Raw genomic sequence first — 15,096 nt, 5'->3', positions numbered from 1 at the left:
CCATTGGAGAAAACATAAACCAAAATTTGCAACGATTATAAAAAGTAAAAACAAGAAGTGGTTGATTTGCTCATCTTTGTGTCATGTCGGATCCGATGTGGCTGAGGCGAAGCTTCCACTGTTGAGACTAATCTGCAATTGCTGATGCCGATCATTAGCCATAGAAGTTGTAGTAGAAGAAATAGAAGTAGAGGACAACACTAATGGCTCTTTGGGAATCTTCATGGGGTTATGACTAGGTTTGAGTGTGTTAGTGTAATAGTGTGAGAGGCTGATGGTGATTTGTTGATGTGTTTAGGTCCCTAGAAAATAAGAGAAAGGCTGGAGTTTGGTTGGCTATTTGGGTTGATTTGTAGGGTGGTATTATGGTGATTGGGTTCACGGTGGAGTTGATTTTGATTTGGAGTGATTGCTGGGTTTGATTTTTGTGTTTTTAGACTTTGTTTGGTTGCTAAGAAAGAGTAAGAAAAGTTGAGGAAAATTTTGTTAATTCACAATTTCAAATATTTTATTTTATTTTTTAACATAGATAAATTTATTTTTAAACTTATTGACATGGCTTTTTAAATTGCAATTAAACATTTTTTTTAAAATATTTTATGAATAATGCTAGAGATAGAAACTTTTTTACAAAATTTTATTAGTTATTTGTGTGCTAGTTGTGCACACCTTTTGCCATGTAGGTGTTTTCCATTAGTAACTTAACAGTAAGGACCAAATTAACTGTAAATTGAAAATATTAATAATCAAATTAATTATTATCAAAATGTATGGACCAAATTACTACAACCTCAAAATATAAATACTAAAATAGTATCTTCACCTTTTACTTTTACAATATAATATCAATCATTTCTTCTTTGAATAAACAAATAGTAAGTGTCTCTAACCTTAAAATTTCAATTTATATAATTTTTTTGATACATTGAGGATTCACATGTGATTCTAAAATATTGAGATTATGACTTTGTTATTGTTGTCATATCTATATTTGGTGGTGTCGAGTATCCATCATTTCTACCTTATCAACATATAGTGGCAGAGCCACATTGGGACCCAAGGGGGCCTTGGTCTCTTTTCCCCTTCCCCCCACCCCCCCCCCCCCACCCAAAGTTTGGAAAAAAATTAGTATGTATATATAGTAGAGTTATTTTAATAGAAAAATGATATATTTATAATATTTTTACAACATTTTCACAATATATTTACAATAAATCTTAAGTGGTAGGTTGTTATTAGCTGTTACAGGTGAACAAAAAGTTATTTAAGTTGTGTATTAAAATTAGAACCAATAACAACTTACCACTTAGGATTTTTTGTAAAATTATTGTTGTAAAAATATAGTGGACGTAGCACTTTCCTAGCAATTATCTCAACAAATAAAAGGGGGAAAAAAACAACACTTAGAGCATTTGCATCCGGTATTTTCAAATTATTCTATTTTACTATCTCAAAAGTTACTTTATTTATTATACCATACTATTTTACAACACACCCATTATCCCAAATTCTATTTTATTATACCACTCATTAAAATAATTTATACTACCCAATATAATAATATAATTCAACCTATCTCTCGTCTCCTTCATCTCTCTCTTTAACCACCAATCACCACCCCACACAAAACCCACAACCCACCAAATTACCCACATAGCCCACTGCCACCACCACCAAGCCAACCCATTGCCATCAAGCCAAACACAACCCAACCCACTGCCATTAAGCCAAACCCAACCCAACCTACACCCCCCACCACCACCACCATTAACCCAACCAAAATTAAAACTCTCATCTAATCACCACCATTAACACAACCAAAACCACCACCACCATCAACCTACTACCCACACCACCACCACCAGCCCACAAAAACCACAACCACCGAACCAAGGAACAAACCCAGCCACCCACACCACCAAAAATGAAACCCATCCACTGATCCATGAAACTCATACTTCCAAAAATGAAACCCAGCCACCGAATATGAAACCTACACCAAAGAAGATGAAACCCAGCCATCGATCCATGAGTCCCACGCCACATCTCCACCATGGAGGCTTGATTTAAGGGAAGATAGAGAGAAAAAAAGAAAAAAGAGGTGAGAGAGAAAGAAAAGGGATGAGAGATCAGAGAAAGAGAGGAAGATGAAGAGGGAAGAGAGTAAGTGGGAGAGTAGATGAGGCAGAAGAAGGAGAAAGAGTTAGATATTTGTTGGTAGGGAATAAAAAAATATTATTTGGGTTTAGAATTGTAACGCCCCAAAATCATAAATAATAAAAGTCTATTCAATCTAAATAATTCATAAAAAATATTAAATAAAAGCAACCAACAACCTAAAATCTCATCACAAATGTTAGAGCTCTAATCCACGAAATATAAAACATCCTCAAAATAATTCTTCACTACAATGTTTAATACCATAAAAATAATAATAAAATCCTTAGTTCCACAAAATAATTCGTAACTATTTTCTTCCAAGAATCTCTACTCCAATAATCTCTCTAATGTATTTGTAAGGGGAAATAAAAAGGGGGGGGGGGGGGTGAGATAATTCAATAAGTGGAATTTACTAATATTGGGGTGTGGGAACAAACCTTTCAAATAAATAATTCTTACAACAAATTAATAACTTGTAACTCATCAATATTTTATTTTCAAGTACTTCATATATATAAAAAAATATCTTTATTTGTGAGCCATCATAATACATATATCAATACCATCATATAAACAATTTCTTAGGCTTTTCTCGTGGTTAACGTTTATATCCCATTGACAGGGTTGTGTTGTCCCCTTTTAGGACTAGAACCTCATTTTCATCCCTTTTTTTAAGGATGACTCATTTGGAATCTAAAAATGCACTCCCTTGCTAAGGAGTTTCCTTTTTGGATCCTCAATAGTATACTTCCTTGCTAAAGAACTATAAAATGTGCACTGTTCCCTTTCCTAGGACCGTCCCTTACCAAGGACTAGCTGTGGTATGACTGTCCCTTGCTAAGGACTAAATACAATATTGAGATTTTAGTTACGACTTACCATAGGTTTTCAAAACATATTCAATATGCTCACAAAAATAATCCATTCATAATTCTCAAAAATATAAAGATATATTCACACATACAAGTTTAAATAAATTCAAGTTGTCCCACAAGTTTTTCATAAAACGAATAGTTAATGTGCGTATCAAACATTTATAAAATATCAATTTATATATAGAATATCAACATATTTCTTGATACGAGAATAGTTTGATACTCAACATTATTTAGGAAAAACCCCCAAAATTAGTAAACACCATTTACCTCTTATTTGCAAAAATACGAAATTAACCACCATTGAGTTATACTAAATCAGTAGAATTAGAACCTAACAACACCAAAAATAGGTTCATCAATACACGAATTTCCTACTTAAAATCAATTTTCACACTTAAATAGTTTAATCTATCAATATTAAAGCCTACGGAGATGTTAGATTCTCTGTGCCACTTTGATTGCGGTACTAAGGCTGCCTTATAATTCAAACTATATGTAGGGCCTAGTTTTGCTCAAGTTTCTTTTCCCTCTCTACTGCCCAATTTCATTCCTAGTTAGTGGATGTTTTCTTTGCTAATATGGAAAGACAATGAAAACATTATTTTGATGTCATTGGAAAGGATATAAGAAATATCTAGATATTTTCTTTGTTGGAAATTTCTTATTTTAAGAAGGCATCTCAACCTGCTAGTGGCTGAAAGGTCAAGACTATATCTAACGATGAAAATAAGGGAAAACAAAAGGGCTATATGCATCATTCTTACTCTAATATAATAATAATTATAAATCATCTTCTCCATTAATATAAGGATAGGTGGATGTACGGCACCGAGCTCCCAAAGCCCATACTGGCCTTGGGCCCAAGCCCATACCGGCCTTGGGCGCAGGCCCAGCAGAAAGTTCCAGTTACCTTATGCCCTTCTTGAAACTGCCTTAGAGCAAAAACAAGTTTTGGGTATTAAGTTCCCGGGGTTGACCGGTTAATCTTTCCCGGTAGAGCGCATGAGTCATATCCGGGAAGGTCATGATATGCACGGGAACGTGAGTTGCCGAACATAATCGGTGAAAATGGAACCAAGTTCCAAGATCATAAATGCTGCACCGCCCTTTCACCTAAACAACCACTTTAACCAGATAATACTGGACCTTCAATAGCACTAACGGTGACTGTAATCATGATCTCCCCACTAACCTTGGCTATAAATAGAAGAAAGTTGGGAGAAGAAGGGGTTCAGAAAAATTGAGAGAAAATAGTCAAGGAGAGAGTATCAACTGAGTGTTGCTTTGAGTCTCTCTGCCGAGAACGACCCATTGTAGGAAATCTTCAAACCTACTACAAATAAATTGTGAGCCCAAGTGATCTACGGCCTAGAATTCTTGTACTTGGTTCTTACAATTGGCGCCCACCGTGGGGCTCTCCTACGAAGCTGTGGTTTGAGTGAGACTCAAGCAAAGAAGATGTCTGAGGAGCGTTCAGGAGGGCACGTTCCGAGCAATTCCGCAGGATCTTCTCGGGGATCGACGTGGAGGGAGAGAAGGCAGAAGCGGCTGGAGGATAGGGGGCATCCAAGAGGAGAGGAAAGGTCCGGATTGGGAGAAGGATCGGCCCAGACACACCGGACGATTTCAAACGTCTCAGCACATCGGCAACATGATGATAGAGACCGGGAGCTGGAGCGGTTGCGCAGATTGGTAATGGACTTGGAGCTGGAAGCAAGGGGTCGGCGCCACGAAAGGAACCACAACCCCCAACCCAGGAGGAACCGTGGCGAGGAAGGTTCCAGCCGATCTGTTACACAACAACACCGAGACCGATCACGTTCTCAAGAGTCACGTCGTCACTCCCGGGAGACGCGTCGTAGACGGGACCGTTCCCGGTCGCATGGATATGATAACCAAGGGTCAGAGTCGCCAGAGGAGCGGCGGCACCACAACGCCGCGATGGACGCTATGAGCAGGGCCTTGCGGATGGCAGCCCGGTCTCCATTCTCTGATGAGATTGAACGGGCACCCATGCCGAGCAGATTCACGCGTCCACCATTCAATTCCTATGAGGGGAGGACAGACCCCGTGGAGCATGTCAGTCATTACATCCACATGATGTCGTTGCATGCGCACAACGATGCATTGATGTGTAAAGTATTCCCCTCTAGTCTCGGCTCTACCGCACTGAGATGGTTCAATGGGTTGCGGAAAGGTTCTATACACAGCTTCGCCGAGCTGATTCAGGAGTTCAGCAGCAGGTTCGTAACATGCAGCCGAGTGCAACAACCGGTCGACGCGTTGCTTTCCATGAAAATGAGGGTCGGGGAAACCCTTCGGAGTTATGCCAACCGATACTGGGAACTCTACAATGAGATTGGTGGGGGAAACGAGAAAATTGCGGCTAGCACCTTCAGGATGGGGCTCCCCGAGGATTCTGAACTGCGGGAGTCGCTGACAAGAAGACCCCCGGAGGATATGAGGCAACTGATGAGACGTATAGAGGAGTACAAACGCCTGGAGGATGACCGGCTGCAAAGCAGGGGGAAAGCCCCTTTTACGGGGAGATCTCGGCAAAGCATCTTGCCGCCAAAGCCGAAAAGGGACTTCAAAATGCAGGAACCAGAGATGCAGATCGAAGGGGTTAATGTGTTGTTTAAAGAGCCCGTGCACAAGATACTGGAACGGATAAGGAACGAGCCATTCTTCAGATGGCCGAACAAAATGGGGGGCGACCCATCTCGGAGGAACCAAAGCCTATACTGCACTTATCACAGAGACAAGGGGCACACCACCGAGCAGTGTAGGGTGTTGAAAGATCATCTCGGGCAGTTAGTGAAGGCAGGGCACTTGAAAGAGTTTGTAGCAAATTCCACTGACTGGGAGACCGAGCAGGGCGCCCAACAGAAAAGGCATCCCCTTCCACCACCCCGGGGGGTAATCAACGTCATTCATGCCGCACCGAGAGGGGCAGCAGCGGCAAGGATGGTGATGACAATGGCTTGCGTGGAGGGAGAATCATCCAAGAAGCAAAAGAGAGTTGGACGGCTAGACATCTCGTTCGGAGAAGAGGATTTCGAAGGAACCATCCAACCTCACGACGACGCTTTGGTGGTGACAGCCCGGATAGGCGGATTCCTGGTGAAGAGGGTGATGATTGATCAGGGTAGCGGGGCTGACGTCATGTACCCGAACCTCTTCGAAGGGCTCGGGTTAAAAACCCAGGATTTGGCGAAGTATAACACGCCATTGGTCTCGTTTGACGGGAGAATTGTGATTCCCGAGGGGCAAATCTCTCTCCCAGTGGACATGGAGGGCAAGGAAGTTGTAGTTACGTTCATAGTAGTCCGATCATTCGCACCTTACACCGCAATCCTGGGGAGGCCGTGGATTCACGCCATGGGGGCTGTTCCGTCCACCCTTCACGTGAAAGTAAAATTTCCTACTGAGTACGGAGTTGTAGAGGTAAGGGGGAATCAGCAGGTGGCGAAGCAATGCCTCGTAGCCGCGGTCCAGTGGGAAAAGGAACAGCTCGGCCAAGCTGAGCACGCCGAGAAAGAGACTGCATAACAATTACAGATACCCCAGGAAAATGGGGCGGACGTTGCCGAGGAGATGTTGAAGGTAAGAATTCTCCCAGATAGTGACAAATACTTCCAGATAGGTACAAGCATGAATGACCGGGAAATGGTAGAGATGTTGTTGTTCCTGTTGCAGAACATAGATGTCTTCGCGTGGAACCCGTATGAAGTGCCCGGCGTAGACCCCGAGTTCATTGTTCACAAACTCAATGTGGACCCATCGTTTCCCCCGAAAAAGCAGAAGCCGAGAAGAGCATCAAAGGAACACGTCGATGCAGTAAACCTGGAGGTCCAGCGACTGAAGGAAGCCGGGGTCATAAAAGAAATATTCTTCCCGAGATGGCTAGCAAACACTGTCGTAGTGAAGAAGAAGAGCGGGAAATGAAGAGTTTGCGTGGACTTCACCGATCTAAACAGAGCGTGTCCCAAGGATCCATTACCGATGCCCAAGATTGATCAGCTAGTGGATGCCACGTACGGGCACCCGAGAATGAGTTTCCTCGACGCTTTCCAAGGCTACCACCAGATTGCCTTGGCGCCCGAGGACCGAGAGAAGACAGCATTTATATCCCCGAACGCAAACTATCACTACGACGTCATGCCGTTTGGATTGAAGAATGCCGAGGCCACCTACCAGCGTATGATGACAAGGATGTTCCGGGAAAAAATTGGGTGCACGGTTGAAGTTTATATCGACGACATGGTAGTAAAAAGCAGAAAAGAGTCGCTGCATACTGAAGACCTTCGGGGAGTATTCGAGATACTACGGCGACACAGGCTGCGCCTCAATGCCGAAAAGTGCACTTTCGGAGTGGGGGCTGGCAAGTTCCTGGGTTATCTGATCTCCACTCGGGGAATAGAGGCTAACCCCGACCAAATAGAGGCCGTCAATCGCCTCAAACCACCGAGCAATTCTAAGGAGGTGCAAGTGCTCACCGGGATGTTGGCCGCCCTGAACCGATTCATCTCCAAGTTTGCCGATCGCTGTCGGCCATTCTATCAACTTCTGAAGAAGTGGAAGGGGTTTCAGTGGGACGAGAGCTGCGATGAAGCTTTTCGAGAACTAAAGGAATATTTGGCAAAGGCGCCGAGGTTGACGGCCCCGGAGCCCGGGGAGGATCTGTTTATGTACCTTGCAGTCACCAATCATGCCGTAAGTGCTGTGTTACTAAGGGACCGGGGAGTGCAAATGCCGGTGTATTACGTGAGCAAGACCTTGGTCGATGCCGAGACAAGGTACCTGCCTCTTGAAAAGTTGGTTTTGGCCTTGGTACACGCCACGAGGAAGTTACCACACTACTTCCAGGCACACACAGTGTTCGTCCTCACCGAGTATCCATTGCAATCACTGTTGAAAAGATCCGATTTCACAGGACGGATTGCTAAATGGGGGACTCGGTTGGGATCGTTTGACATAAGATACCGACCTAGAAGCTCGGTGAAAGGGCAGGTTCTCGTTGATTTCATCGCGGAATTTACACCTAAGAGTGAAGGCAAGGTAATCTGTAGTGCGGAGATTCGCCCGTGGAGGTTATTTGTGGACGGCGCATCAAACGCTATGGGGGCTGGGGCTGGTATTGTCATAGTCACCCCTGAAGGTATGCGACTGGAACACTCCTTCAGATTGGGGTTCAAAGCCTCGAACAACGAAGCCGAATATGAAGCCCTGCTGGCCGGACTGAGGGCAGTATTGCATCTGGGCGCCAAGGACGTGGAAATCTACTCGGACTCTCGGCTGGTTGTTTGTCAGATCACTGGGGACTTCGAGGCTCGGGATCCTCGAATGAAAGCTTATCTAAGTACGGCAAAGCAAATTATCGGTCAGTTTGGAACGGTGAAGATATCCCAGGTAGCCCGGTCACAAAACAGGCATGCTGACTCTCTTGCCACGTTAGCCTCATCTGCTACCGAGGACACCCCGAGGCTTATCACGATTGAACTTGTAAGGGAGCCAAGCATCTGTGTGAAGACTGCTCTCGACCAGGCCGGAGTAGAGGTCGCGCAGGTGGCGGTGGCCGGATCATGCTGGATGAACCCGATCATAGACTTTCTTTCCGAAGATAAAGTTCCAGAGGATGAGGCCGAGGCCAACAAGATTCGACGAATGGCTCCCAGGTACTGGTTGTCTTCGGACCGAAAGTTGTACAAAAGGTCCTTCGCGGGCCCTTACCTCTTGTGCCTGCATCCTGAAAGAGTCAAGGAGCTTCTAACCGAGCTGCATGAAGGAGTATGCGGCGGTCATGCCGGGGGACGATCTTTAGCACACAGAGCAATGACGCAGGGGTTTTGGTGGCCACAGATGCAGAAGGACGCCGCCGAATACGTTCGGAGTTGCGAGCAATGTCAAAAGCACGCCCCAATGATCCATCAGCCGGCAGGACATCTAAATCCTGTCAGCAGCCCGTGGCCATTTGCACAATGGGGGCTTGACATCCTCGGGCCGTTCCCCCGAGCAACGGGGAATCGCCGTTTTGTACTGATGGCTGTGGATTACTTCACAAAGTGGGCTGAAGCTGAAGCCTTGGCCAATATCCGGGATACTGACGTGAAAAAATTTGTGTGGAAAAACATAGTTACAAGGTTTGGGGTGCCGAATTCACTAGTGACAGACAACGGGCTACAATTTGACAGCAACGCTTTTCGGACTTTTTGCAGCGAGCTCGACATCAAGAACAAGTATTCGACCCCGGTATACCCCCAGAGCAACGGCCAAGCTGAAGCAGTAAACAAGACTATTTTGAACGGGCTCAAGAGAAGGTTGGATGGAGCGAAAGGAAGATGGGCAGAAGAACTACCCAGTGTTTTATGGGCCTACCGCACGACCCCCAGGAGATCCACGGGGGAAACCCCATTTTCTCTGGCATACGGCGCAGAAGCAGTGATACCAACCGAGGTGAGCTTATGCAGTGCACAGGTCGCCGGGTTTGACCCCGTACAGAACGTCGACCTTATGATGGAGCATTTGGATTGGCTAGAAGAGTGCAGGGAGGCCGCGACCGTACGACTTGCCGAGTATCAGCAGAAGCTGGCGCAAAGGTACAACCGAAATGTAAAGACCAGGGAATTCAGTGCCGGGGAATTAGTGTTAAGAAGGGTAGTGGGGCACATGCGGGACATGGCTGCAGGGAAGCTTGCTCAGAGTTGGGAGGGACCATACAGAGTCACAGCCATCGCAGGTGCAGGGGCCTACCACTTGGAGGACCTGGACGAGAGGCCGCTCCCCCGACCATGGAACGCCAACAACCTGAAGAAATTCTACGCGTAACCATCGATGTAAGCCAAAACTTGTATTCTATTAAGATTAAGAGCATGATGAACTTTTTTGTCTGTGCTGTTTTTTGACCCTGTAACCACACCAAGAGAATCGCCAATAAAGCCTAAGGACAGAAACCTGACCCTCGGCTCGATCAACATCGCCGAGCAGGTGAAAACCTTACAAATATATCCTAAGGACAGAAACCTGACCCTCGGCTCGATCAACATCGCCGAGCAGGTGAAAACCTTACGAATAAAACCTAAGGACAGAAACCTGACCCTCGGCTCGATCAACATCGCCGAGCAGGTGAAAACCTTACGAATAAATCCTAAGGACATAAACCTGACCCTCGGCTCGATCAACATCGCCGAGCAGGTGAAAACCTTACAAATAAATCCTAAGGACAGAAACCTGACCCTCGGCTCGATCAATATCGCCGAGCAGGTGAAAACCTTACGAATAAATCCTAAGGGCAGAAACCTGACCCTCGGCTCGATCAACATCGCCGAGCAGGTGAAAACCTTATGAATAAAACCTAAGGACAGAAACCTGACCCTCGGCTCGATCAATGTCACCGAGCAGGTGAAAACCTTACGAGAAAATCTTAAGGACAGAAAACTGATCCTCGGCTCGATCAATATCGCCGAACAGGTGAGAACCTTACAATCAAATCTATAAGGACGAAAGCACAATCCTCGGTTAAACCAAATCCTGATAAAAACCTAACCCTTTTTGCAAAAACTAAGTCCAATAGCGCTCTCAAATTCCCACAGCGCCTCACAACAGGTTTTCGGGGGTACCATTCTATTAAGCGGCCATAGCACTGGTATAATTCAAGCGAAACACAAAACAAAGATAATTTCATTCAACAAATTGGAACGGAAGAAGAAAACAGACAACTAATTAAACAGGTAAAAGCAATTGTTCAATCACCACATCCCGGTGACATGGGCAAATAAAACCGACAAACTAAAGCAATTGGTCAATCACCACATCCCGGTGACATAGGCAAATAAAAACAAAATAAAAATAAGCTAACAAGTAAAAATAAAATCAGCTGGGAGGTTGAGTCGGTGTTGGCACTTCCTGCTGGACGGTAGAGGAAAAGGCTGGCCCTCACCAAGAAGCTCCTGCACGGTAGGTATGCTCGTGGCCTCCATATCCTCGGGCTCGGCATGAGAGTCGATTTGCTCAACCAACTCCCTCATACTGGCCGTCTCCTCCTCGTCAAAAGAAGCCGGGGCGTTCTGGACGGCAGGTACAGGGTTCGGAAATGGAATCTGGCCGGGGTCTCTCAGCGGCGAGTCTTCAGGAACTCCCATTGCCTGAAGAGCAGCAAACCACCCGGCCTCGAAACCCATATGCCGAGCCCGAGCCACCACCGGCTCTGCGGAGTTCTCGGCGTCGGCAAAGCCTACGTCATACCACTTTTGCTCCGCGGCCGCCAAGCCTGCCCTGAGATCAGCTATCTCGTCGGCATGGGAAGTGTTGAGGCTGAGGGCTTCGGCTAGTTTGTGTTCCGTCTCATTTTGCCTGGCCAGGAGGTCTGCACACCTCTTTTCAGCCGATGCTCGGAACTTCTCCGCGGCAGCAGCCTTCTTCTCGGCAGCCTCAGCAATCTTTGCCTTTTCCTTAGCCGTTTTTACTGCTGACTCCCGCGCCCCCTTCTCGCGCTCATTTTCCTCATCAAGCTCCCGTGCCCGGGCAGCCACAATGTGAGCCAGTTGAGCGGCCTAACAAGCACGAAGGTTAGCAAAGTGACAAAAGGAAATCTACATGGAGCAAATAGACAAAAGAATTACCGCAATGGCGTGCCACTCTAACCGGCGCCCCACGGACTCCTCGGACCCATCATCAAAGGCGTGCACGTCTTCGGGAAGTTGGAGAGCTCCGGCCAAGGTTTGGGCAATACGGCTGCCCTCGCCCTTATCCCACATCCGAACAGAGGCCGTCGATGGCAATGGCTTGCCGTCCAGAAGAAACTTTGGCTCCCACGCTGGAGCCACTTGGGAGGAGGACGCGCCCCCCGTGCCAGCTTCGGTTGGCGGCTCGCGGATAACAATTCCCCCTGTTGGTCGGGGAGGAGTCTGGACAGCGGCATCCCCCGGGCCCGTGGAATGTTGCTCGGTTACCTTTTGTTTCTTCCGGGCACGTCCGGACTGCGAGGGGGGAGGAGGTTGAGAAACTGGACCCCGACCCTGAGTAGGCGGGGGCTGGTTGGTCGGCCGGGCACCAGGCACGAACCTGTCAAGGGTCATTACTCTCCTTGCCACCATTCTTGCACCGGGCTGGATCGCTTCAGCTAGCAAGTTAGCCGCGTCTGTCACTTGCTGTTGATGCTCGGCGGGTGGATCCTCGGGATGGGGCTGCTCTTGGGCTTGGTCCCCTTGTTGTATGGCTTCGTGAGCTCTCTCTCTAAGGCACCGAGATACCTGTTCCACGGAATCGTCTCGCAGGGGAACTAGTTCGTCCGCGGCAGTGAACCGCCGACCAAATTCCCTCGCTTCCCCGGTTGTAAGCTTCGGCGGCAAGAAATTCACGTATCAGACGTCTATGTACGATAGCAGGGGGCTGTCAACTATCAACGCCTACTTGAAAGGCTGCCAAGTAGAGTAAACCGGTTCCACGCCGAGGATCAGGTGTGAGGCCCGGAGTTGCACGTCCCAATGCACGTAGATCTCGGAACGGAGGACGAAGTTTAAGTCCCTGATGTGGACGACTCTGAGGTCCTGAACAAACACTTTGCCGTCTGCAAAAGAACAGATAACGCATTAACTTTTAACAATAAAAAATTTCTTTTACTCAAACAATTATAAGAAGGGGATGATACGAACCCACTTCACGCCGTGTGAGGGGGCAAGGGATCTCCCCGGCAAACCAATCGCCGCGCACCCTGACGAACTCCCCGGCGGAGTTCCTGTTCGAATCGGGTAGGCACGATATCAGCCGTACCCGAGCATCCCTCGTCTTTAAGTAATAATTTGTGGATTTGCTCCCACAGAGGCTGTACATTTGATTAATATCATGGTGGTCTAACTGTAAGTCAAAGGTATGGTTCAACTGGCCGACACAACTAACTACCCGGTAAAAATTGGGGGGAAGCTGGTCGGGGCACAGCCCATAGTAGGTGAGTGTGCTTATCAGGAGGGGATCTACCGGGAACCTAACCCCACCTTCTAAAATGGACATCAAAGGAAAGAAGGCTGTACCCTGCCCTCGGTGGAGTTCCATGTCACTCTCATGGCAGTAAGCCACGTCCACGTCATTGGGAATACTAAATTTACTCCTAAAGGTGGCCAAAGCAGCCGGGGTATCTAGAAGATAAGAATAACCCATCTATAAAGCCTAAAACTACAAGAATGAACTCAAAGAAATAAAGCTGAAGGAACAGGAAGGGGAAGAAAGACTTACTTTGGGTTCTAAGGAGGAAAAGAACGCTGAGCAAGCAAGCGCACAGAAATGTGGTCGGCAGAGAGTAGGCACTAAAGATCAGAGGCGAAGGAAAAATGGAATGATGTTTGGAGAAGGACTATTTATAAAGCCAGAAGAAATGGGGAAAGAAGAAACGCTTAATCAAGCAATAAATGGGCACAGCCTACGAGCGACCCAACAAATGCCAAGCGTAACCGATTTGCGCGCCGCTTCGGTTCACGAACCGTCAGGCAATAATGATGACTGCGCCTGGCGCCGCGAAACGGCGCGTCTTTTGAGATGACTATTAATGAGAAGTGACAGCCAGAAGTTCCAGACTAGAAGATTCCCGAGGTCAAAAGGCCCAGGCAGCTCCTTGATTCTCCTCGGCGACCGAGTATGAATCAAGGGGGGGCTATTGTACGGCACCGAGCTCCCAAAGCCCATACTGGCCTTGGGCCCAGACCCATCTGGGCCCCGGGCCCAAGCCCATACCGGCCTTGGGCGCAGGCCCAGCAGAAAGTTCCAGTTACCTTATGCCCTTCTTGAAACTGCCTTAGAGCAAAAACAAGTTTTGGGTATTAAGTTCCCGGGGTTGACCGGTTAATCTTTCCCGGTAGAGCGCATGAGTCATATCCGGGAAGGTCATGATATGCACGGGAACGTGAGTTGCCGAACATAATCGGTGAAAATGGAACCAAGTTCTAAGATCATAAATGCTGCACCGCCCTTTCACCTAAACAACCACTTTAACCAGATAATACTGGACCTTCAATAGCACTAACGGTGACTGTAATCATGATCTCCCCACTAACCTTGGCTATAAATAGAAGAAAGTTGGGAGAAGAAGGAGTTCAGAAAAATTGAGAGAAAATAGTCAAGGAGAGAGTATCAACTGAGTGTTGTTTTGAGTCTCTCTGCTGAGAACGACCCATTGTAGGAAATCCTCAAACCTACTACAAATAAATTGTGAGCCCAAGTGATCTAAGGCCCAGAATTCTTGTACTTGGTTCTTACAGTGGAGATTGACAGGTCAAACATATGCCTAGAAGTCCTTTTTCTTTTAATATATTGATAGGTTAGGTTTTATAAAGTGATGCCTATTATCCTATTATCTACTAAAGTAATTTCAAGCACAATTCTTTCTTGCAAATGTGGGACAAGTCTAGCCATTAAATATTCAACTCCCTAAATTTAGAGTTAAGGGAAACCATACCTGTTGCAATCTTACGTTCAGCTGCAAGTTAGGAAAAAAAAAAGTTGTTCAATAGTGTGTTGTGGCTAAAACAAAATAAAACCTAACCTTTTATAAGAGGTAAAAGGATAGGGTTTTTAAAAGCTTATTAAGGCTCATATATTTACTTATGCCACCTCACTTGGGCCTCTTATACCATACTAATTATCAGATTTAAATATTTTAGGCCCAAACCAATTAAATCCATTCAATTGTGAGCCCCCTTTTTAATTTACATATAAGAATTAAATTAGTATCAAAATTATGGGGTGTTACAAGAATGGTGCTATAGTACCATCATAAAAGTAGGATGGTACTGTAGCATAATTGTAAATTTTTTTATAATTGGAAGACCTAATGGGGCATTTTGTGTGTTTGATGCTAAAATATATCAACATATACCATTTGAGAGACCGGGTACTAAGGCTCTTATAAAGCTAACTTGTGTCACAACAACAGAAAGATTGAAGGAGCAAGGTTGCAAGAAGGCTTTGATTCGTCACACCACAGGGGTGAATCTCTCTCTCGCTCTCTCTGTCTCCCTCTGGCATCTCAACTCTCATTCTCTCACAGCTCCGTCTAGTTTTTCATCAT

Source organism: Quercus robur, chromosome 2 (assembly GCF_932294415.1).
Source record: "Quercus robur chromosome 2, dhQueRobu3.1, whole genome shotgun sequence".
NCBI classification, from domain to species: Eukaryota; Viridiplantae; Streptophyta; class Magnoliopsida; order Fagales; family Fagaceae; genus Quercus; species Quercus robur.
Note: the sequence above shows the minus strand (reverse complement) of the source record.